At 31.7% G+C, this 27,032-nt stretch overlaps 2 long non-coding RNA genes, 1 other non-coding gene and 1 pseudogene across 3 annotated transcripts; 2 read left to right on the top strand and 2 right to left on the bottom strand.

Moving 5' to 3' along the window:
* The first annotated feature begins 989 nt into the window (after positions 1–989).
* Positions 990–1,094, top strand: LOC131176426 (small nucleolar RNA R71). Its single transcript, XR_009146507.1, has one exon. It is a non-coding gene; the product is annotated as a small nucleolar RNA R71 (small nucleolar RNA).
* Positions 1,095–3,629: 2,535 nt separating this feature from the next.
* On the bottom strand, positions 3,630–5,177 carry LOC110663140 (uncharacterized). The gene is made up of 3 exons (XR_009146505.1): positions 4,245–5,177; positions 3,876–3,991; positions 3,630–3,778 (listed from the first exon to the last, which is right to left on the bottom strand). It is a non-coding gene; the product is annotated as an uncharacterized LOC110663140 (long non-coding RNA).
* Positions 5,178–5,756: 579 nt separating this feature from the next.
* LOC131176424 (uncharacterized) lies at positions 5,757–7,422 on the bottom strand. Its single transcript, XR_009146506.1, has 2 exons — positions 7,159–7,422; positions 5,757–6,197 (listed from the first exon to the last, which is right to left on the bottom strand). It is a non-coding gene; the product is annotated as an uncharacterized LOC131176424 (long non-coding RNA).
* A 12,821-nt stretch (positions 7,423–20,243) lies between these two features.
* On the top strand, positions 20,244–23,810 carry LOC131176425 (beta-glucosidase 24-like; annotated as a pseudogene).
* Positions 23,811–27,032: the final 3,222 nt, after the last annotated feature.

The following is a 27,032-nucleotide window of genomic DNA, read 5'->3' as shown; positions in this document are numbered from 1 at the left end:
TCTCCCTCTCTTTACTTCCTTTTTCTTCAATTGAATTTTCTTTCTCAGTTTCAATTCTAACTTCAACTTCAGTTTGTTCATCTCCTTCTCTGCTTTTCTTTTCTTCAACTTCCTCTTCAATCTTTTTATCTCCATTCTTCAATATTTTTCCACTTCTCAATGTAATAGCCTTGCAATGCTCCCTTGAATTTTCTCGGTTGGCTAGGAAGCTTCCCAAATGCTTTGTTACTTGAAGAGCTAGCTTGTTGAGCTATTTGATTCTCTAACATCTTGTTGTGTGTTGCCATTTGATCCACTTTAGATGCTAATTGAGAAATCATTTCTTGTTGACTTTGATGGGTCACAAGTAGAGTTTCAATCATAGATTCCAATCTAGCTGTCTTGTCTAGTTGTGCTTGTTGTGGTAGAGGTGGAGCAGGTGCATTTTGAGGTTTAGAAATTCCAGGAGGAGGACCTCTATTCTGAAAGTTACGATTTTATTGATATCCGTAAGGTTCGAAAATTCGATTTTGCCCTTGTCTACCTCCCAAGAGAAATTTGGGTGGTTTCTCCATCTTTGGATCATAAGTTGCAGAAAATGGGTTACCACCGGTCTTTGATTGTAGTTCCCCACATAATCCACTTGCTCACTTGAAAAATCTTGATTAAGTGCGAGAAAAATCTGTGCACAATTGACATTTGCGACTCAATTTCTAGTGAATTACTAGAACCTCCTGAAGAATCTACTTTCATACATAACTTGTCCATCTTCCTTGTCAAAGCATCAAACTTAGCATTATTCATATTCATGGCATCAAGCTCAAACATACCAACTGGTTTCTTGATCTCATTCCTCTCACAACTCCATTAGTAGTTGTTATAAGCAATTTTATCAAGAGCGGAAAAGCTTCATCTTGATTTCTCCATAAGGTCACCTCCAAGATGCATCAATTGTACTCTAATACCGCTAAACTCCATTGTAAAAGTGTTGAACAAGCATCCACTTAGGAATCCCAAGATGTGGACATCTCCTTTGCAAATCCTTGTACCTCTCCCATGCTTCATACAAGCTCTCATCATCTCTAGGTTTAAAAGAAGTCACCATTTCTTAGCTTAGCCTTGCTTGGTGGAAAATATTGAGCCAAAAATGCTTGAGAAAGTTCATCCCATGTTGTGATAGAACCCTATGGCAAAGAATGTAACCACTCTCTAGCTTGGTCCTTCAGAGAAAAAGGAAATAATCTGAGTCGAATTGCATCATCAGAAACTCCATTTATCTTCAACATATCACTGATCTCAAGAAAGTGTGCCAGATGCACATGTGGACTTTCACTTGGATTTCCTCCAAATTGTGCTTGTTGTACCATTTGACAGAGTGCAGGCTTCAGTTCAAAATTACTAGCTTCTACCCTTGGTCTTGTGATACTTGGCATGAAATCTCCAATGTTAGGATAGGCATGATCTTTCACAGAGCGGTTGTTATTGTTGTTGTTGTTGTTGTCAGCCATTTCTTCTTGTAATTGCTCTTGCTCTTGTGCTCTTTCTTGTTGTTGTTGAGCTTTAATTTCAGCTTTTCTCCTCTTAGATTCTACTCTTAAAGCTTTTGCTGTCTTCTCTATTTCTGGATCAAAGAATAGATTGATTTCTTCACTTTTTGTCCTTCTCATAAAATAAAGCACCTGAAAAAAACAAAAATAAACAAATTCTCAAAGTAAAATGGTAAAAAGAAATAAAATAAAATGCCCAAATTAACCAAACAAACAATTGTTCAATATCAAACAAAATCAAATCCCGCAAGAATGGCGCCAAAAACTTGGTGTGGTGAATCCGCAAGTATAATGTGGTCGCCTCAAGTAATAAAGTGATGAATCAAGTTTCATTCCCACGAGGATTTGCTGTTTGATTACTAAACTATGAATGAAGCGATTATTTGGGCTAATGATTAATGAATAAATGGTAAATGTAAATGAGCAAGGTAAATTGATTAATCCAATTGAAATGGGTAAAGAGCAAACAAATAAATTCTAATTTAGCTCTCAAATAAACTAAAATCAACAATGTGTAATTTTAGCAAAATTATAATTATGGTATAAGTGATTATTGAGTTGGGTGTTTATTCATTAATTAATTGGGATTTGTCTTGGGCATTCCAATTTTTAAAATAAAATAGAGTTTGAAGGAAATTGATTCTAAATCCCTTTGATATCTTTTTCAAGCAAATCAAAGCGCATTCTAAAATAACCAAACATACTTTCGTATTTATTTTATTATATTAAAACCCATTAAGTTTTGTAACAAATAATTAAGTCCTCTTAAAGTCCTAGTTTATTTCTAAATCTAGGTGATTTTAAGTTCCAATCCTTGATTAACTATCAATGACTTTCACCTTTCGGTCCTTCAATCAAAGATTAACACAATACCCAATGGGTACCAACATTAGGCAAGTAAATCAAGCACACAAGGAAGGAATCAAAACTCATATTTATGTAAAATAAGGAAATACCCAATCCAAATCCACAAATTAATCTAAAACATATTTCCCAACTCAAATCTAAAGAAATTACTCACTCATGATGGTATTTACAAGAAATATTGATGGAAAAGTAAAGGAAAACATGATAAGAGGACTGAAATAGAAAACCTGTGGAAGAACCAAGGTCTCGGTTTCGAGCTCCAAACTCGCACAGCCTCCTCTTCCTAGAGAGAATGGCGTCTTCTCTCCTCTTTCTATATAATTTTCTTTCCTTTTGTTTTTCCTCCCCTTCCTCTTATGGCAAAAATAAGGAAATGATGAATTTATATGGTCCCTAAAAGTTTCCTAAAAGTAAATAAAAGACAAGGAGTGAATAGGAAATGAGGTGTAAAATTATCCAAGTCACAAAGACTATTCACGCTTCAAGCACCGCTTAGGGTTCGGCTTATCCCTGAGCAGCTTCTTAGCAAATTTAGCCACTGGTCGCACTGTCTGCTTAAGGTTAAGCAGACCTTCAGCAAATCTCGACAGACTTAGAGTAAAATAGACTTTTCTGTTCATGCTTGACTTGTGCTGCACCTTAAGCACTGCCGCTTTACCCTAAGCATGACCTTAAGCAAAGTCTCAAGCAAATTTCGGCTAGTTTGCTCTTTCAAGGCTTGATTTCTTCAACTTTCCTCCATGCTTAAAGAACTTCAAATCTCTTCAAATTATTTTCTATTGCACTCATTGATCTTCGATTTGCCACAAAATCCTATCAAAAACAACAAAATTACTAAAATCAAATATAAAGTATCTAAAGTTAACAAATAAGCTAGAATAAAGCTAAAAACATAAAATCTACTAAAAGATAAGGGCAAAATAGATGCAAAACTACCCTAAAATGCCTATATGAAATGAGTGTAACATATATATATATATGTAAAAGATAACAATATATTTATAATTAAGAATTATAAGATAATTTAATATATTTATAACTAAAATTACTAAGAAAATATAGAAAAATGAAATATAATATTAAGTTATATTTAATTCACAATTATATATACAGATATAGATATATATAATTATGTTGAAAGTATGTAATACATATAAAAACATATGTATAAATTCGATTCTTAGTTCGGTTCCGATTCTATACGCTTCTCAGTTTCGATACGCTGGTTCGATTTTTAGTGAAGAACTAAAACCGAACCAAAGTATCAAAATAAATTCAGTTCGGTACGGTTCTTCAGTTCGGTTCGGTTCCCCCAAGAACCGTGCACAGCCCTACCAGCTACAAGGGATTGTGGGACTTCTTCATAGTGGCAACTCGACTTAAAACTGCATAATCAAGAAAACCAAATTACAAAATTAAGTAGGAATCATGGCCTTAAATTCCATAACCAAGAGCGAATAGTTGTTGACAAGCTGAACTTACAAAAGGAATGTGATGAGAAGTTGATCAATGACAATGCCCTTCATCGAAATTTCATATATGAAGCTACTCAATGAATCCCCATCCTAAAGTTCAGAAGCAGTTGCAGTACATTCTATCTGGACGACAAAGAGAAAGAAAAAAATTATAAAGAGACAGAAATAAATTTTTCAATCGAAATTAATTCAAGTAATGAAAATCCACCAATTTTTAACATCTATGAACAACGGCTCTGAGATTTAAGAGAGAATATTGCAAGATATCTGTCAATAAACAACACACATGAAAATCCAAGAATTTTAATGACAAAAACCAGCGTCTGCTTCTAAGATAGAGGAAAAAAATAATGTTTATTGAAGGATAAGCACATACCCCAAGAGTAGTCGATCTGATTCTTCTGATCTTAGTTTGTAGCAGCCATACACTTGAATCCATCTATCGTCAATACTAATATTTGGGATGCGAGCAATTTTGGGCCAATCAACACCCATGTTGTTTTTGCATCTTTCTGATAGTTGAGGACATAATTTAATCCATAAATATTGCAATTAGGTGAGGCTTTCCATCCACTCTGGTAAAGATTTCAAATTAGGACAACTATCAATTGAGAGTTTGCGTAGGGTGGGAACATGTTGAAGTCCCTTTGGAAGGGACGCCAATTTGTTCATATTTATCAATTGAAACTCCCGGAGGCTTCTAAGGAACTACCATGGCATGTCTCTATGATCCTCTGAATCGGGTAAATCAAGCTCCTCTAGCAGCAACTCCTCTGGCAGAAATTCTAGATCATGAATATTCTCGCTTTGCAGAATTTTCAGTTGAGAAGGGGAAATCAAAGAACAAGAAGAGGTAGATTGTGACACCGAAATCTTCATCTTCAGTATGTCCTCCAATGACTTCTTGGTGGCATTTACCAATGCCAAAATGGAATGAGAGGCATTGAAGTGAGGTTAGGGCAAGACATGATTTCCAAATAATCAAGACGGTGAAATTGTAGCAACTGAGGCGTGGATGAATCCCTCCTCCATCCCTTCAGATTTGCGCAATTTGAGAGCCAGAGTTTCTCTAAGGAAGGGAAGAATAATGCATTGTCGCAATTAATCCCACTCTCTATGCACTCCAGATCAGTTAAATTCTCAATCCTCAAACATTTAAGTGAAGGGAACTGATCCAACGGTGGAAAATGCTGGCATTTTTTGCAGTTATCAATTCGAAGTCCCACCAAATTAGTGAGGGAAGAAATCCAGCTTGGAAACATGAGTCTTCCACACCCATCCACAATCAACCATTTTAGATTAAGGTGTGGCCACAGCTCTTCTAATGATATTTCTTCATCATATTCAACTTCATCTAAGCCACTATCACTATTATTATCATAGGATCGCCCAATTTCCATGATAATCTCAACATTTGAAGGTGTTGCTTCCCTTTAAATTGGCTGCCTCAAATTCAGATGCTGGATTTTTCACATACCTCAGATTCATGATTTCTAGATATCCTCCCAGATTGTTCAAGTCGCGTAATTCACCAAGTCGACCACTATGTTTAGAGACACTGTTATCTTTGGCCACCATGAATGTTGATAAATTCTCAAGGGAAGGCAGTTGACTAATCCCTCGTGGCATATAAGTCAAACTAATACATCCCTCAAGGTAAAGGTGTCGGAGATTGGCCAACTTTTTGATATGCTTAGGCAATTGCTTAAGCCTTTCACAATTGACTAGGTACAAAGTTTGCAAGTTTTGGAGTTTAATTATGGAATCAGGAAGGATCTTAATGTCTTTATTATGAGAAAGATCGAGAAGCCTTATATGCTTCAATTTATCAATGGAACGTGGCACTCTCTTAATTCTCAAACCACGCAAACTTAATGCCCTTACACGATTTAATTTGAAAAAAATTTCATCACATTCTATTTCTTTAATATCATGCTTTTTTGACCAACTAAATGATGCAAATGTTCTCACCTTTGACAAATTAGGTAAGCAACTTGTAACTTTTTGCCACGACTCAACTTCAAAATCAATTGGTAAATGTCGAGTTTTTTCTTAAACATGCTTTGCATTTGAATTTAATAAAATAATTTCATCTCCTGCTACTTGCACGGTAAGATCATGCATCAAATCATGCATTTTACATCTCCATAAATTGCCCAACGCGTCTTCTTTTACTTCTTGAAAGAAGGTCCTCCACGAAAGATCCTTGAAATATTTTAGGCCTGTATCTTGAAGACTTTGTTCTCAATTTGATGATTTAATAAATCCATGTGCCATCCAAAGGCTCACCAAATATGGGATGTTAATTTCATAATCTTTTGGAAATAATCTACAATAAGCAAAGCAACACTTTAAATGAGAAGGTAGATGAATATAACTCAATATGAGAGTTTGCATAATACTACTCCCCTATTCATTCATATTTGGAAGCTCTTTTTCTTTAAAATTTCGCCAGTTATCTACTGTATTTTTAGAATACAATAAATGACCTATTACTCTTACAGCTAAAGGGACTCCAACACATTTTGTCACAATTTCTTTTCCAATTCTCTCATGGTCTGGGCTAATGACTTCCCCTTGTTTAAAGGCCATATTTGCAATTTAAGAGCACTATTCATCAACATGTAGTCGTTTTAAGTCGTGTTTTTGTTGATCCTTTCATTTGTGCAACATTTTAAGACGTGTAGTCACTATTAATTTGCTTCCACTTCTACCCCCAACTAACAAATCCTTCAAGTAAAACCATTTTTCAGAATCCTCATCCAATACATCATCCAAAACAAGTACATATTTTTTTCCACTAATTTTTTCATGAAGAAGATCTTTCAAGGTATTCATTGCACGATTTTTAGGTTTTTCACCAATGGAGATTCCAAAATCTTTTCAACAATTATTTTAACTTCAAAATTATCAGAAATGCACACCCACATTTTTAGCTCAAAATTTGATATCACAGTCTCATCATTATATGTAGGTTGAGCAAGTGTTGTCTTTCCTAAGCCTCCAATACCCACAATGGAAATGATTGACACATTCTCCCCACAACTAGAAGACAGAAGAAAATCAACAATTTCCTTCTTATCCTTTTCTCTGCCAACAACTACTTGAGTTAAAGATGAGTGAGTTTGCCCTCTTCGCTCAACCATTGGTAGTATCTTCTGAGGGCGCTCATCTAAGTGAAACTTCTTTTTTTCAGCAATCCCATCTAATTTACTTCTAAGTTTTTTAATCTTATGAGTCATTTTAAGACCGTAAGCAAATTGGTTTGTGCTTGAAAAGAACAAGCGTACCTCCTTCACCATTTTGTTGCTGGTCATCATCTGCTTCAGTAAAACATCGGTGGAGAACTCATCTAAAAAGTCATCGGCATCGTAAAATTATTCCTTCAGCGATTCAACCAATCTTTGACTTGATGACTCTGCGAATACTGCTCCTCTGCATCAAGAAGCACAGCTTGGATGGTTGGAACTGTCTTCCTGAGTTTCTCAAGCTCCTCGTTGACACCCCACCACAGCTTAGTCTCCAGAGGGGCTGGAGAAGCCAGCTTAGAAATGATTTCCTGCAACGTTGAAGAGAATTGCTTCTTGCATTGATTCACAAGCAAGAGGAAAGTAAAGGTAAGGCACAATTGGGAAGTGTTGAAGGTTTCATGAGAAAGATTATGAAGCTATGTGGAGGATGAAAATGCAGTGGAAATATTTATAACAAATTTTATATTTCTGCATTATTTCTTTAATGGACAACTGTGGGGACATATATGGAAATATTGGTTTGTTTGTTTCTTTTGATTAATTCTTGAAATTAATATATTAGTAGATTTCAACTATTAAATAGCTTTCTCTGATGATAATAATGATGTCGACATTCTCCACTACAGAAATGTGAACATTAGTTGAAAGTCAATATTAGATTTTAATGGCAAAGAAAAGTCATAGCAAACTTTGAAGTTATTGACACAAAATGTTAATTTTTTGATGAACTTTCCTTAGCATTTTCATTAGATAATATTTTTAAAGAAATGTTAAGTTTCGAGGTTTTGAATCAAAATTCTCTATATTATTTTCTTATTATATTTTATTAATTATAATTTTAAAGGTGATTAAAATATAATTAAATTAAAATTTATTGATAAAAAGAAATCTTCTTATTAGTTCAACCAATGAATGAATGAGAACAAAAAATAAATAAGAAAAGAAAAATTAAGTCCATAAATTGTTTTTGTCACGATCCGATTCCACGTGTCAGACTGGCATAAAGTCTCTAAGGCCCGTAGTAAGCCTTATTGTTCCAAATCCATGAACAAGGCCACAAACTGAGGCCCATCTTGTAAATAAAATAAAATAAAATATTACATTTTTATTCGAGTCAATCCAATTCGATAACCATTAAAAACTAAAGTTAAGGGAGCTCAACTCAACTTTGATACTACGATTTTCAAAAATTTTAAATATCATAAAAATTTTGCATTTATTAAAACACGAAAACTTAAATTTATATAGTATCTGATAAGATTATTACTACTGCTAATACATGTGGAGTTTTAGATTATAATTTTGAAAAATAATAATATAAATAAATAACTGTTAATAAACTCGCGAGGAAGAAATATTTGCTTCTGGCTTGGAGACAATGATACATATTTGAAGTAATTATTTACTAGGCATTTCCCAATTTTATGGACAAACAAAGGATCCAAAAACATGAGTGGCAAATACTCCATACCTGTAAAACAACTCCATCTGATCAACTCTGTGCCAGAACAGGTACTAACTCTTGCATTTTCAAGTTGCGTAATCGTGAAACTACAAAAAGAGTAGCAAACATTAAGGTTGCTGGCAACAGTAGGATATCTTGTTGATAAAATAAAAGAAGTACCTTTCGGTTATGGGTCAACTATTCATGCCATTATTTACATAGAACGTCCACCGCATAAATAATGTTCACATCCACTGCACAAGAACGCCATTAGGAATGGTGAACAATCAAAGCTTAATGAAAAAAAAAATCTTTTGTCAGTTTACAAAGTAAACTAGGAAAATATTTCATAGGTTGATGTGATTTATCTTAATCGCTAAGAATTCTAGTCCTAATCTAGAGTAGATATTTGAAAGAAAATTAAATTTAATTAAAATTATTAGGAAATATAAATAAAATTTAATGTTGACCTTTATTTTTTTTAAAAAAAATTAAAGATTAATTACCTTTAAAATTTTAATCATTAATTTCTCATAAGAATTCAAATATCCCATAATTTCTGATTTTAATTTAAAGTATATATTTAAAAGAAATCAAACTTAATAAAAATTTTCATCATTAATTTCTAAAAAAAATTTAAATATCTCCTGATTCTTAGTTCTAATTTTAAACATATATTTTAAAGGAAATTAAACCTAATTATAGTCATTAATAATTTTTCATTATTTAAATTTGGAAGATCATATAAATTAAGAATTGTATTTAGAAAATTAGATTATTTAATAATTACACATTACAACTATTTAGAAAATATAGATAAAATTTAATTTTGATCTTTTTTTTTAAATAACCTTTAATAATTGAGCATCTTTTAAAAAAAAATCAATCATTAATTTCTCACAAATATTCAAGTATCATTGATTTTTTGTTCTAATTTAGAACAAATATTTTTTTAAAAAAATAAATTTAATTAAAACTATTTATGAAATATAAATAAAACTCCAAGGCCAGTCTTATGGGTGTTGCATCCAGAATTTGCCACCTGGCGTTTATCCTAAAAAATCAATTCAGTCACTGAGTGCGTAAGAGCTCTTCCACTCATTGTCATTAGGCAAAATCTCCGTGAAGCCAATACCAGTGTTGAATCACTAGCTAAGTGAAGTAGCGTAAGCCCCTCCTTATACTATAATTAAATTATATATATTATTTTAATTTTGATCAATCGGACATTCTCAATTACCTACTTTTTATTTTAAAATAAAAAATTATTTATTTAATTTTATTTAATAATTAAATAACAAAAATTATTATTTTTATGTGAATTGAATTTTGAATAAATCTTCATGGATCCGAATTGTGATCGGATCCAAAAATTTCATATTGCTATCCGATTGAAATAAAAAGCAAGATCTGTGGTGATAGTGAAGGGCACAAGGCAATATAAATATTATAATATTCTGTCATTTGTAGTAGTATTATAAGATATTCGGCAAACACACTGGGGTTAAGGTTTGAGGATTCTAAGTGATTGTATCTGATAAGTGCATAATTTATTAATTTTACTCCCATCACATTTAATGTTTTTAATGTGTTTTTATGTTTAATTCAGTTGGTTAAGTATAGTTATCTATTAGGCATATGTTTAAAGAGTTATTGAAATAATTGTGTTAAATGGAGAAATTTGACTCTTGCTGTATTTTTCAGGGTTTTGGTGGAGTTCCGGAGCAATATAGTGTGGAAGGAAGCTTAGAAAGGTCAAAGGATTGAGAAGCATTATTGATACAAAGTACATGGGTCGTGTAAGCACAACCAAAGACCCGTGTAACTTTTTGCTAGAAGAAATCCAGAGAACAGAGGAGGAGACAAAGTACACGGGCCGTATAACTTGACCCGTGTAAATCTTGGAGACCCGTGTAACTTTCTGTGCCCATGTGAAATATGCCCATTCAACTCCAGTAAGTTACACGGCCCTGGGCCTTGTAGTGATACACGGGCCGTGTATCCGTCGACAGTCAAATTCCTAATTCCGCTCCAGTTGCAGTTTTTGACAGAAATTCTAAAAACCTAACCCTAGACCCATTTATTATAAATAGAAGAGATTGAGACACCTCCAGAGGATTCGGCAGCCTCTCCATTCATTTTTTAGAATTCTTCTTTATTTTTCTGTAAGCCATGAACATGAGTGGCTAAGTTTTTAATTCAGTTCAAGGGATTCAAATTCTTTTGCTTGATTTATGAGACCAAGTTCTTAATTTAATTTATGTCTTTTTGAGTATCTATTATTTTCTGACTTATTTGTCTTTGATCTATTGAATGATTTGCTGAAAAGGCCTATTAGTTGATTGTTTGATGAGATCAATTGCTAGTTCATCTTCATAATCTGTAATTGTTGTGTAAGATTGAACATAAGTAGCAATTAGGTTTTACTGATTATGATCCCAGTTTTCGATAATAACCTAAGGAAACAATAGGGTGGATTAAATGATTTATGCTTCATAAATTGTTGTACAGCTTAACTACTTTCTGTTCTTAAAGCAGTCATTAATTTGATGAGGATTGCTTAATACCAACTCAGTTAATAATTAGAGTCAATAAGAGTACTGGGCTCAAATTAATGAGTATAGGAAAGTCAGGAGTTTACCTCGCTGTTTGGTAAATCTACGTTAAGTATTCAATAAGAGATAATTGTATTTCTTTTGTCTATGATCAAATCAATGCATTGGAATGAGAATTACCTTGGACTGAAGTTTGTTTAAATTGTGATTTTCATATTCAGTTCTTGAATTTCTGATTTCTTCTAATTTTGTGTTACAAAACCTCCCCCAATCTTTGTCTCTTCCGTTTCCCATTACACAAGTGCACGAAAATCCAATAATTCAGTCTCTAGGGTTCGACCTGGATTTACCATTTGCTACTGAAAATATTTTATAGTTGGTAATTTCAGTTAATTTAATTTCTGGTGGACTCGACACCCATCAGTATCTTACTCTTTTCATCATAGTAAAATTTTTTCTCTTGTCTTGTCCATAGACATAAATTTTACGGTCGAACCATATAAATCTTATGTTATTCTTTTTCTCTTTTCTTATACTGTATAATTGTGTGATTGTGTGTATATCTTAAATTTACATGCCTGCAATAGCAAAAATCAAATTTAAAAATATAATCAATATCAAACAACCTTTAAATTTTTTTTTTTCTGTTTTTCAGACGTTAGACAATATTTATATAAATTTCTTTAATAATTAACAATAAAAAATCAAAATTGAAAACATAATCAATACCAAACAACCTTTATTTTTTTTTTCTTTGTTCGACTTTAGACATCTTTTAAAAAAAGAAAATTAATAAGATCAAATTCCTTTAATCTAAGTGATCTCAGGTACCAACCTTGTTCATTAATCAATTCTTGCCTTATTGTTTCATCCCATTGGTTGGTGCATATCACTTTTTAAAATACAAATTAGATTTATTGCAATAAATAAGATCATAATTAAATTATATCTGCATCTGATTTACACCAAATTTTTATTATTTTCATTGTATGACATTTAAGTTTGATTTGGAATTTATAATAAATTTTTATTTTTCATCCATCATGTAATCTTCTGTCTTGATGAATTCAATTTTATTATTAATAAAATAAATAAATAAATAGGGGAGAGCTTCTGATTTTGCAGCAACCTGCAATTGATGGATTCTTTCCTTACTTGGAACTCACTCAAAAGTTGTATGATGAAAGATGATAGATTTAATTTGATGTGATAGTTGGGATTGAGGTGGTCCAAGTGAATGCTGCCATCTCTATCAAAAATCAAAATAAGCATCAAATAAAGTTTGCTCATATAAAGAAATTAAAAGAGGTGCATTGGGTCCCAGTCAAAAGAATAAAAAGAATAAAGAGGTGTATTAAAACTTTTGCCATTTGACGGTTGCTAGTACTTAGTTTCAGACGAATTTTATCTTTAATATTAGAATTTTAAATTTTAATGTCATTATTTTTAAAAAAATTTTATTTAAATATCACTTTTAATCCGACATAAAATATTATCTGAATATATATATATATATATATATATATATATATATATATATATAAAATTTAATATTATTTTAATATTTTCTAAGAATTTAATTTATTTTTTTATCAATCTCATATTTTTAAAGAAGAGATTTAATTCCTTTTATTTTAAAAAAATTTATTTAAAAAAAATAGAAATCAGTATACTTATATGAGAATTGTGACGCTTACCCGCTTCATCAGATAGCCGAGAGCAAGAAGTGCTACATTCGATGCCGAGGCACCCTATCTTGTTTTATCATGTTCATTGTAAATTTTTTAATATCATTTAAAAATAGGTATTTCATATGTGAAAATTTTATTTTTTATAACAATTTATTTCTGTGGATACCCGGGCATAGCCTCCTCTGTTTAATTGGCATATGACTGGTTTCACTAGTTACCTGTTAATAATAATTTCATATCTCTACATGTCATATCATGTCATTTCTGATCATACAATTTCAAGTTCATTCATTCATGTAGAAATTCATATGCAGAAATTCATAACTTTATTTACAATCCAAAATATGTAATTACAATTTTTATTTACATCACAAACTAGTAATTACATCATGATTATACACAATGAACCAAAATACTAGTCTATGCATGGGCCCTATCAAAATACAAAAGACTGGTGAGGTGACTCTGGTCGGTGGCAGATTTGGTCGGAACTTGGTCCGAACACTACTGTGGAGGCTGCTGATCTTCAGTACTTATGCGATAGAAAACCAACGCGCTAAGCATAACGCTTAGTGGTGCATAATTTATAATAAAAATGATTAAACAATTAAATTTATATCTGCAAATCATAATTTCTGGGTCTTTTATATTTTTATTGCTCTTTGGAAACAATTAACATTATCGGGATCTTTTATGATTACTTATTATATTTTAAGTCTTCATTAATTTTTATCAGTGCCCAAGAAACCTATAACAAATTATAAAAGCTGGATGCACTGGTGTATACTAGTTAGATAGCCATATGTCTGTCCAAAGATATCGCCTGTGCACGAGGCCACCGTCGCACGAGACTCCAATCGCCGCTTGTAAAGCCGTAAATAAAGTTAGCACAATGGCCAATGGGTAGGCATATAGCCTGTAGAACAATTATATCGCATATATATTGTCGGTTCATGATTTGCTCAGAAGCGTGATCGCTATCTGTGGTCCCTAATTGGTATACCAATCGATCCAACTATATACATATAAGCCTAGGCATACTTTGGGCAAATTAGTACTATTAAGCACTTATAGTTTTATTATTTCATGCTATGTACTATTAAGGGTTCATAACATATTTTTATTTCACTTCATGTACTACCCATGCTTTATACCATTTCCATGTTCTTATAATGGGAACATAGGTCCCAAGCACTTATTCATATAACTTATGTATTTATCACTCTCATTATTTTATGTTATGTACTAGACATATTTATAGTATTGTTATTTCATATATGATGGAAACATAGTTTCCAAGTGTATTTTCTTATGACTTAAGTGTTTAGCAAACCATTTAGGTAAATTTACATTTTATGTATCAACTAATTTCATGTCACCTTGTAGGGGGAAAGTAGGTCCCACATACCTATTTCATATAGTTTAGTGTTTAATGGCTTGTTAGGGTTAAATTCCTACAATAAGATAATTTATCTCATGGACCTTTCTTTGGTTTCAGTTTTTGTGTCTTACTTTTACCTATCTATATGATCACTTAGAAGTTACTGTTTAGCCACACTTCCTTCATGGAAGTTGTTTCTCTATGTCTTATCTTTATTTTCCTTTTTGAATCATGTCAATTTGATTTTTAGCACTCAAGTTATGGTCGGATGACCATAACTGACTCATTTCCATATTCTGGTTCCTTAACTAGGCAGCTTTTGGACTTAAATTTTACCTAATTAATGGAATAGGTTGTAGTCGCTTTTAGGCATGGTGATCTTCATAAAAATTGTTGCCCTATGTCTTATGATCATTGAGAAATTTGCATCACAATTTTTTGAGTTTTTTGGAATTATTTATAGCTAATTAATCGACTGGTTCATGTACGCTGTACAACAGCGCCTCAGGATGTTGATTGCAGGTCACTTTTTGAGATTCTTAATTTCATAATTTGAGGAAGGTTCCTAAAAAAAAGTTGTAGCCCTGTTTCTTAGGTTTCTGGAAAGGTATGGCTCATCTCAATTGGATTTTTCTAGTGGGAGTTATGACTAAAAGACTGTTCTGGGATCAAGTGAAGTTTGGTTAGATTCCAGGTTTTGATGCAGTAAATTTTTCTAACTATTTGACCTAGTTCTCTTGATTTCTGGGTTTTGGTCAAAATACCAATTTTGTAGGTATGTGTCTTGTGGACATTTTTTCACTAGTTTCACTACATTTGAGTTCTTGTAGGCCAAGTTATGGCCATTTTGCCAAAACTGGTCGGGTAAGTTCATGTCCAGAAATTTCTGGGCAACACAAGTCTGGACAATTTTGTAACCCAACTTGGGCCAGCAATTTGGCTTGGTTCTTGGCATTTCTGGGTCCGGTGGTCCACATGAAAATTGTAGCCCTATATCCAAGCTTTCTAATGGTATCAAATTTAGGTCATTTGGACCAGTATAGAGGGAGTTATGACCAAATGAATATGTACTGTTCATTTGGTTATTTTCTGAGTTTTGTGCAGGGTCATTTGGATTTGGGCAGTGTTTAGGTCAAGTTTTTGATAGCAATTGAGCATGGTTTCTTCATGGAAAATGGGCTATTTTGGGTCTAGTTTTACCTTCAATTGGCCTCATACCAATTGGAGCAACACACAATCAGTTATGGTTCATCAAACACACTGGACTCATTGAGTCCCAAACCTGCAGAAAATGGTACTCCCAATATTCAATCTCCTCCAACTTCCTTACTTCAATTTGACATTCAAGGCACTTCTAAATATCATTAACACATCTCAACAATACCAATTGCAAGGTATAATACAAAAGTACCCAAGTTAGGTCAAACCCTAACTCACAATTTCAACCTCATGAAACTTCAATGTAAATCAATTTCTAATACCTATAATTGCATCAATCAACATCACTAAATCACTTTATATACACTAAAGTCATCAAAGACCATCACTCACCATGGCTACCAAAAATTCACTCCTCTCATAACTCACCAATTTCTTTTAGTTTCTTACAAATTTCACGTCATTTTAACCTTAATTCAAGGATTAATAAAGGAAGAAAGGAAGACTAACCTCTTGTGACCCAACTGCAAACAACTTTTCTTCTTCTTATGGGTATCTAAAGCTTCCTTATGGAGTGGGGAGGATTTTTAATGAAGGGGACTAGGGGTTTTGGTGGATAAATGAAGAGAAACTCAAGCTCAAAGCTTGAGCAAAAATGGTGGAGGGGAGAGAACAATGGAGACGGCAAGGAGAGAGAGAAGAGGAAGATGAAGAAGACTTGTGGTTGGTGAATTTTCGTCTCTTGTGTCTTATATATATTCTATAATTATTGTACTTTAATTTTTTTTTAAATGCCATAAGTCTATTTCCTTTCTTTTCTTTTCTTTCCTTTTCTTTTCTTTTCTTTTCTTTTTCTTTCTCTTCTCATTTTCCAAATTCAAATTCATAAATTTAATTTATGTTAATTATTTTATTTCATAATTTTAATTTGACATTTAGGTCAAAATTCACCTCTGAGGGTGAAATGACCAAAATGCCCTTCATGGTGCTCATCGGGTTATTTTTATTATTTTATACCAATTAATAAATTCTCTAAATTTTATTTATTTCTCAAAATTTTTTCTATATTTTTTTAATATTTATTTCATTAATTTATGCCTCATCACTATAGTTTAAGTGTAGTTCCAGACATCCTGACTGTTCGAACACACATTAGTCGTCGGAACAGTAAAATGTACGGACTACCTACGGTGAGGGCGTTATAAGAATTAATTTGAATTTTTTTATTACAAATGAATTATTTCAAAAGAAGTGTAATAAAAGTTTAATGTAATATTTTAAACTTTTTAACTTAGAAATTATTAATAATGCAAAAAAAAAAGTTGTGTAAATCTCCATAAATAAAATTTCAATTTAAAATTTTTATAAAAGATAGCTATATGTTAAAGGAATAAAAAAGTAAAAGATGAAAAGAAATTATCACTTAATTTAAAGGTTGTAATGTTACAATTATTATATGATATTTTGGTGATGATAAAGGTCAAAATTAAAATATTACTACTTATCCTCGTTCTTGGATTCCTTCTCCTTTTTAAAGCCATCAAATAAAAATTTGTCAAGAATTATTAAACAAGTTCTTTAAAGGCTTAATGATAATGAAAAAAGAACTGTGCTTTTTAATATTGTGACTTTTTAATTTGATTTATATTTTCATATGTACTATTAAGATTTAAATTCTATACATTATGAGAGATTCGCAAATAGTAACCCACTGCACCTCTTAAAGGGAGAATACAGTTTTGATTTTTCGAGGGGGCATTGTTGGGAGAGATAATCACGAATCATGAAATAATTAATCTTTTGTGAATCATAAAATAGATATAAAGATACCTAATGTGTAAAAAATAACTAATCCAATCACTTCTACTCAAATATTTTAATTTTAATAATTTTTTCAAGATTTAAAAATTGTTTTATTTTTTTAGATTAATTTAAATTAAGATTTGAAGTAAGACTTCACAGGACTAGAGATGACTCATATTTTCAGAGTCACAATCCAGCTATCTCTTCTTCTCATTCATGTTTGCCTTCCCCAATTTACCCAAAATAGATATGTCGTTGTTGCAATTAGCGTTCCATTCAAGCTATTCTAAAGGAGGGAGAATCCAAGAGTGAGGAAGAGGAGTAATTTTTACATATCATCCCTAAATTTCCACTGTCATCATGAAAATCAAATGATGATGAGCAAGTTAGTTTCTTTTTATGAAAAATATTTGCTTATAAAAAAAATCAAATGATAAGGATTGTAACTTTTCAGTCCCTAAATTAGGTGACAGTTTCTTTTCGTTTTCTATGATTCTTTTCTTTTGACATGAAGCTATCTTCCATTATAGAGATCTATGCAAAATTTGAAAATGGGTCCATCCACACAGAATCTATTTTTGCAGCTTGACCATATATAATTACTTAAAAATTCATAATTCGTTCCTTTAAGCTTCGAATTGAGTTCGATTTTTGATTCTGAAACTAAACTCATGATTTTTTCCAATCATATATACATATTTTCAAATTATACTTCAATTTATACAGTTTTTATTTCAAAATTTAACTCATCTGCATTATTATACTTCAATTTATATAGTTAAAAGTTCTTTTCTTTGGGATACATCAATGAGAAGTTCATAAATAATGAATAATCTAATCTAATTATTTTTGACATAATTTTAAACATTCATAATCATCAAAATTCTAATGTTTATTTTATAATATAAGATATCATGAGTTCGAATCTATGTACTTTTAAGAATTTTTAATATAGAATAAAAAAATTATTAATTTAGTCTTTTAATTAAATTTTATGTTATTTGAGTCATGTAAATCGTCACGTTAATTCTCAATTAAATTATTAATTATGTGGATCATTTCTAATTTTTTATAAATTATAATGAATAGAGTGAATTCGAATAAGATGATAAATTGAATAAAAATTGATCACATCTATCAAAAGTATTAAACAAATTATAAATAATCATAGCATTTTGTGCTGATATAAAGAAAAGAGGTTCCTTGGGACCAGGTCAAAAGAAGAGGAATAGGAAAAGAAGAAGAAACTAAAATAGTGTGTAACTCGATCAAGAAAGAAAGGCTAGGGTAGTCTTGTTGCATAAGGTAAAAAGGGTCTATACCTATACTTATTCATGCTTCAAGTGTAACGAACTTTTTTATAAGTTCATATGATATAAAAAAGGTAAGGATATAGACCCACTTTATTTTGCGCTAAAATATTCAACTAATAATATCAACATATTATTCAACCTAAATATTTAAGCTTATAGGTGAGAGTGTCAAAAATAGTATTATATCTTTGTTATAACCCAACAAACCTCATCTCTCACTATGGTGTTCCTCGTTTTTGGTCTGTTGCAATGCAGCCTAATTTATATGGTTAATTATATTAAGAATGATATGAATTTTTTTTTTTTTCACACAAAAGCCTCTTCCTCTTCACTATGAAGTTTCTCTATGGATCAAATGAAACCATATAGTGGATTAGTGACGGTAATTTACTCAGGTGCCCAAAAGCTATTAAGTCTATTATATTTCAAAGTGGGTTTGATTTTACTCATGGTTTCTTAATTTATGAGTTATAACGTTGCAGTCTTCTATTTTTCATTTACATGGTAAAACTCCTCAAGCATTAATTGAATGAACACTGAAATCACTATCACTTTCAAAGCCTTGTAGAATATCCTCGTACTTGGATTCTCCCTGATGACTTGAATGGAACACTGATGGATCTGTTGCCATCGACAGATCTATTTTGGACAAACTGGTCCCTGCTGGTGGTAAATTAGACCATATTCTCTAGCCCTTGTTTCATTGTTTTCTCTTTCAATGGTGGTCCGTGGCAGCATCTTCGAATTTCGAACAAGACTAGTAATATTTTGAGTCTCTTTCCTCAAGTGCGGGGCAAATTTTTGCTGGGTGGTCCATTGGGTTTGGTATTTTCTAGCTTTACTCTATTGTGTAGCTCGTTAGGTTAATCTATGGATCTATCTGAATCTAGCTCAATTAGCTCAATCAATGAGTTTGGCTCGGTGCGGCTTAGTCCACTATTTTGAGATCCTGAATCTATGACTATTCAGTCTGATTAATCCCACCATCCATATTAAGTCTAAACAAATTGGTTTTAATAGGGTCAATTTATATTCTCACAATCCTAAAAATAAGTTATCACTAAATTAGATCTCATTTATAATAGGTTTTGCATTTTGTTACATTCTATGCGACACTAGGCTTTTGCTGTTTGAATTTATTGATAATTTTAACTTCCACTGCATGAAATTTTCCAAGTGATCTGTGAAATTTTATCACTATGATTCCACGTAGACAATATTACATAGAATGATAATTTAATTAGCGAAAAACATAAAGATAATAATGAGCCCTGCAAAATAATAACAAACCACTGACTAATTATTTTAATTTTTTTATTTTTAAAATAATTATTTTTTATAGATTTAATAACTAAATTTACATGTCTTTCTTTAATTGGATTGCTATTCCATACCGAAAATCCTATATGAATCATGGTTCCATGGTATAATTACTAGTGAATATGAACAATCCCAAACCACCCCCCAACCCCCCCCCCCGCCCCCCCCCCCCCTCCCTTCTTTTTTTCTTTCTCATTTTATGTTATCATTATTTGGAGCTCTTTGAAATCATAAAATTTCCATTTGACCTATTAAATGTAAGAACGTTGCCGTCATGAAAGATTTGTTTTTCCCTTTTTTAAAAGAAAATGTGGGCCTACATCCTCGAATCTTGCTTTGGCTTTAATACCTTTAGATGACGACGGGACCCTAAAAGGGCAAGTGCACAATCATGCATGTGGATCACGTTACCATGAACTCTATATAAAGGGGGCATTGTCATGACAAGTGAAAACCACACAAGCACTTGAAAATCGTTACACCATCAATATGTCTTTGGCTATCAAACACTCTCTTCTGTTGGGGATGCTCGTCTTCATCATAGGCTTGTTGGCTCTTTCTCAGCCAGCAACGGCTGATTGTAACAATGGAGTCCCGCATAACTTTAACCGTAGTTATTTTCCGGATGACTTCATTTTTGGGACAGCCACTTCTGCTTACCAGGTATAAACCTTCATTTTTGGGCTTCTAGTCTTCTAGCCGTATGTGCTCTCCCAACATCTATTGGTTTCCAAGTTTGCGTCACTTACTCAAGTTTGCTTCAAAAAATCATAATAAGATTCACTCTCACGTTAGAATGAAAGTTCTTCATGTTAAGGATGAAGATAAACAACTAATTAATGAACAATTATGTATATATTCTGAGTATTTGTTCACTAACTGTTCAGGCTTATATGAACAAATAATTGTTTAATTCCTTGTTTATGGTATTCAGATTGAAGGTGAAGCAAACACAAAGGGCAGAGGACCTAGTGTCTGGGACATATTTACCCATGAATCTCCAGGTATCCTTGTATGTACGTGTGTGTCTGTGTCAGCAGAATATATGTAAGTGCAAAATGTTTATAATTTCTGTGTAATCATGCAGAGAGGATAAAGGATCACAGCAATGGAGATGTTGCAGTTGATTTCTATAATCGCTACAAAGTATAATAGTCAAACATTTTTTTCCAATTTTCCTGAAAACCCTTGTTCATTGCCAATAATGAAATTAAACAAAATTTGTGAAACTGATGCTGCAGGAAGATATACAAAATGTAAAGGCTATGGGTTTCGATGCTTTCCGATTATCCATTTCATGGCCCAGAGTTATACCTAGTGAGTATATTTTTATCAAAGTTTGAACTTACTCAACATGTGTTGGCTTCATATGAATTTTGCTATAAATTACACGTATTTATAATTTCTAAATTCACTCCTATTGATGTTATGAATTTTTAATATTCAGGTGGAAGGAGACGTGAAGGAGTGAACGAGGAAGGGATTGAATTTTATAATGATGTTATCGATGAAATTAAAAACAATGGTGATAATTACCTCCTTTCCTCTTAAAGGATTCAATATAGCGAATAGAAATTTTATACCCTTAATATTAAAAAAAAAGCTATCAAAAATAGTAATATATATTGAAGAGCAATGTGCCCATTGAATATTTTTTTTTTATTTTAAAAGCATAAACACCAAACATTTATTGAAAATTTTGAAAACTACAATTAATTAACTATCTTAATTACATTGTCTCCTAATTCCTACTTTTTTATTTTATCAAGGGAAAAGACTTTCATCTTCTAGCTCCTTCCTGAAGTTATAAAATTACATCAAACTTCTAATTTATTTTGTTGCAAAAAAATTCAGGCCTAAAACCTTTTGTTACTCTTTTTCATTGGGACACTCCTCAAGGCCTAGAGGACAAATATGGTGGCTTTTTAAGCAGTAATATCGTGTAAGTATACAACTTCAAAACATATTTTCAAACTATTAAAATTCAAAATATTACATCAATTTCTTTGAATAATAATATTCTCATCTAATTACATGGCATATAGGAATGATTTTCGTGATTATGCGGATCTTCTCTTTGATAAATTTGGTGATCGCGTGAAGCATTGGATGACTTTCAATGAACCATGGGCTCTCAGCGGATTTGCATATGATGATGGAGTTTTTGCCCCTGGTCGATGCTCATCTTGGGTGAATCGTCAATGTCGTGCTGGAAACTCAGCCACTGAACCTTACATAGTTGCCCATCATTTACTCCTTTCTCATGCTGCAGCTGTACGAGTCTATAGGGAAAAGTACCAGGTTCGTAAAACAAACACACATGTGTGTTTATTCTCAAGTAGATAAGTATCTAGATTTAACATTCTTATTATATTGATCATGTAGACAACTCAAGATGGCATGATCGGAATAACACTCTTTACATTCTGGTTTGAACCTCTCTCCAATAGATCAATTGATATAGAAGCATCTAGAACAGCCCTTGATTTCATGTTTGGATTGTGAGTCTTTCTTCCAAATTACTATAATAATTAACCTTTGCTTTGTACAAAATTTTTTAATCAATATACATATTTTTTTTCGTATTTTTTAGGTGGATGGATCCTTTAACTTACGGTCAATATCCGAGAAGGGTGAAGGATTTAGTTGGAGATAGATTGCCCAAATTTACTGATGAAGAAACTCAATTGCTTAGAAAATCATATGATTTTCTTGATTACAATACTATACTTCGTATTATGCAAAACCAAATGCTCCATTTGATCCAAATCATGTTAGATACAAGACTGATAGCCGCATTATTGAAACTGGTAAGTTAATATGGAAACATAATACATTGAAGGTTATATATATAATCCAAATAAACTTCTATATTTATATATATTTGTTCATAAGTTTTTCTTTTTTAAAAGAGTTTAACTGATAATTTATATATATATATATATATATATAATTTTTTTTTTTTTTCACAGCTTTTGATTATGATGGCAAACCAATTGGTCCACATGTAAGTGTATAACAAAATGAATTTATGAAATATAGCAAAGAGAAAATTATACATTTATGGATGGCATTGCTAACATAAAAATAAAAAATTTACAGGCTTACTCACCTTGGTTTTATATTTTTCCGAAAGGCATCCGACATCTTCTAAACTACACCAAAGATACATATGATAATCCAGTAATTTTCATTACTGAGAATGGTAAGTATCTGATGACTTTCTCATGTAGCAATGCTATCTAGTTGACAGTTATATTGTAATCTCACTTATTTTTCTACGCGCTAATTTAGGGGTTGATAGATACAATAACGAATCCTTAACTCCTAAGCAAGTTAGGAAGGATAAATTCAGGATAGACTATTATCGGGAGCATATGTGGCATGCATTGGGATCCCTCAAGTGAGTCTAAACTCCAATTTACTGATATAGAAGTTTATAATCCTTAATTAACTTTCCTAACGAAGGTTGGTTTTGGTAGGGAATACAATGTTAATCTCAAAGGTTACTTTGCATGGTCATATTTGGACAACTTCGAATGGAATATTGGTTATACTTCAAGATTTGGTTTATACTATGTAGACTACAACGATGGCCTGAAAAGATACGCGAAGAATTCAGCTAAATGGTTCACGCATTTCCTGAAGCCATTGGTTCCAAACAAGATCACCAAGACTACTTCAAAGGGTTCAAGGAGGGTTGGCAAATACTACATAATGTAGTCTGTGTTGTGACTTGTAGAGGTGCCATAATTATATGTGTGACTTCTGTGTGTCTTGCAATTAAATAATATCATTGGGCTACTTCCAAGCTCCAATGACAGCTTGTGCTGTAATAGATTTGTGTGACTTTTTGTGTGTCTTGCAATTAAATAATATGATCATTGGGCTAGCTACTGCTTAGCTCCAATGACATGGCTTGTGATTTTTGGTGAAGTTGTATCTCCTATAGGAGTTCCAAACTTATGTTGTATTGCTGTTCCTTCTTTGAAATGTTATATGGTTTTAAGTTGTGTTTTAAATTAATATTGTCACCCTTTGAAATTAATTTTTTAATAACCCGGTCGAAACTAAATTTTATCAAATTTTAAAAATAAATATGACTAAATTAAAGTACATTATTAACCATAACAAAAGGTACAAAATTACATTACTACCAGTTATAAAGTAGATTAAAAGAAAATATTAAACAAATTATTGAAAGAGATGCATTGAAACCAGGTCAAAAGAAAAAAAAAAAGAAAAGAAACGAAAAATAGACTATCACCAGATTGAGGAAGTGCAACGGTTATTATCATTTGATTTTAATGATAAGAGTTCAATGTAATATTCTGATTTTTTATTTTAATTTTGAAAATATTAATAATGTAGATGAGTTAAAATTTTAAGCAATGGTCAAGCTCCCTTGTAGTTAGTAGGTAGACGGGTGTAACGGGGTTGGATCTATTAATCATGGGTTCAGCTCAAGCAGATTTTTTACTCGTACTTTTATCTTAATAAAATTTTGCTTATAAAATTTTGTGTAGATTCTTATAAAATGAAATTTCAATTTAATTTTTATGGGAAATTGCCATATGAAAAGAAAAAGTAAAAGAAGAAGAAAAGAAACTATCACCTGATTTTGGGGCTGCATTGTAATTGTCATTATCATTTGATTTTAGCGACTCATCTGCTTATAAAAAAAGAAAATTAGAGATGATATGTAAAGATTATCCGTTATCCTCTCTCTTGGATTCCTCCTCTTTAAGAATGGCTTAATGCATCTTTTAGATGATATGCAACGCCACCTTGTACTATAATCAAATTATCTTTCTATTAAAAATTGATGATAAAATATATTTTTTTTATTTTAATTTTGATTAATTTTTATCAATGTGACATTTTTCAGTATTTCAGTCAGGATAACTACTAGAAAGTTGAAATTTCTGAAAAGATTGATCTATCAGGTGCACAAGTAGAGAAAGAAACGTACTGGATTGGAGGATCTTGTTGGCGTAGGCCCCATTCCATGAGAATTCTAGTGGGACTTCCTGTTGAGCTCACTGCTAGCCAATTCTCCTCTCGCAATGAAAGATCTGTCAATGATATGTTATAACAAGCACACAAATTTCAACTTTATATACACAATCGCACAATCACAATAAAGGGAAGAGAAGAGACACAAGATTTATATGATTCAACTGTAAAATTTATGTTCACAGGCAAAACATAAATAAAAGGACTAAGAGTTGTGTAGGCCTTTTTGTGTCCTTTTAATTTCAATAAGATTATTTTGCTTATTAAAAAAAAATAATGAATGTAAGACACTCAAAGTTCTCAAATCCCAACCATAGTGTATTTTCCGAATTTTTCATAATACTGCCATAATAGGCAGCTATCAGCCCTTATCCTTTGATAGACCTTAAAAAATATTATAATCGAGTCCCAATACAAAACTTTCAAGCCAGGTCACAAATTAATTACCTTAGCTTGAAATTACCTTCGTCATAAAAAAAATAAAAAAAAATTCAAGCCACCAACTACACTACACTCTTAGTCCGTTTCTCCACCGAAATCTAATTTAGGACATTGTCAATTGCAGAAAAATTTTCCTGGAATTGGGAATTCTGAAGCTCTCAATTTGGTGGTAATTTACTATATATTTTTCCTTCTTCTAATCGCAGTCTTACCATTTGATCATTTTTTTTTTCGCTAAATCAATTTAGTTTTGCTTGGGAGAGTTCTCCTTGGCTTTGTTTCCAATGGCTCTGTGGTGTTCTTTAGTTTTCTACTGTTGCTGCCACAGTGCTACCCTTCACTTCATTCTGCATTAAGAATTTCACTTTTGGTACTCTTGTTGAATTCCGTCTGCCATTTTCTTGGTGTTGCTGCACAAGCTTGGTAAAATGGTTTATTGCTTGTTTATTTGGTTTATCTTCTGGCATTTTTTTCGTCTTGCTTTGGAGTTCCAGGCTTTGGGTTTTCTCCGGTTGGTTTCTGTTCTCTCTTGATGAATACAATTCAATTTCATTATTTAAAAGAGAGGTGGGGAAGGCTCCTGATTTTGTTGCAGCAATCTGCAATTGATGGATTCTTTCTTTATTGGGAATCTACAGCAAAGTTATATGATCAATAATGAATGGATTTATTTTGATGTGAGAACTGGGATTCAGTGGTACAGATGTACGCTCCCATTTTTTCCCCCAGAAGATTAAGATTGATGGTCCATGTGGATGTTGCCATAAAAAAAATGTTTTTTAACTTATGATTTATCATTTAATTTTAGATTCCCTAATATCTGTGATCAAAGTACCCTTCTTAGTAAGTGGTAAAGTTTTTGCTAATTTAATTCGAATCTGCTTGATTTAGAGTGATCTACAGTTTGTTTTAATTCACACAAAACTTTAAATGATCTGTAAAATTAAAGATTTAATAGAAAGTCAATTTGACAATTTTATTTTTTCACATTCGATCTTTCCTCATCACCACCAAATATCATTGCCATTTGATGTCCCATGAATATCAAAGATGAAATTTTAAAGGCATTGGTGGTAGTAATAAGGCAAGATTTTCATGGATGATCACAGACCAATAAAAAAAAAAAGTTAAAAATTCAGTTGACAAAATTAAACAAAATTACAACTCCTGACAATTTGAATAAAATTATTAAAATTAAACATTTTGAATAAAATTAAAAATCTTTAAAATATTTGATATTTTTTAGATATTATAATACACACAAGAATTTAAGGCTCATACAATCGCATATATAAAATATAAATAAAAGAAGAAAAGTAATACGATAGCAAAGCCGACGTTAATGGATAAGACACTAGAGAAAATTCCTTTATAATGAAAAAGAACATGTTACAATTACTTGACAATTTCTAAACTTTAATCCCAATAAATTTATCAAAATTTTCATACTTTATCGAAATAAACAAAATTTACAATATTTACGCTAGTTTGTATCGCGAAGGCATTCAACTTGCAAACTGATATAAATTTAATATGAAATTATTTCTATATATCGACTTAATAGATGTATAGCTCAAATAAAGGCAAATCAAAATGACTTGTAGACTGACTTGTTTATCACCTTTACTATTGGACAAATATTATACTTACAATGACATGTCAATTTTTTTTTTTTTCCTTTTCAAAAGTAAAAACGTAATAATAAAAAAGAAATATGCCCATTAAAAAGAGTTCATTGGAATATATAATAATGAAAAGCTCCTCCTTGGGATGTTCTCTGTGGTTGGGATC

The sequence above is a fragment of the Hevea brasiliensis genome, unplaced genomic scaffold (assembly GCF_030052815.1).
Source record: "Hevea brasiliensis isolate MT/VB/25A 57/8 unplaced genomic scaffold, ASM3005281v1 Scaf101, whole genome shotgun sequence".
Classification (NCBI taxonomy): Eukaryota; Viridiplantae; Streptophyta; class Magnoliopsida; order Malpighiales; family Euphorbiaceae; genus Hevea; species Hevea brasiliensis.
This window is presented reverse-complemented; position numbering and strand designations above follow the sequence as displayed.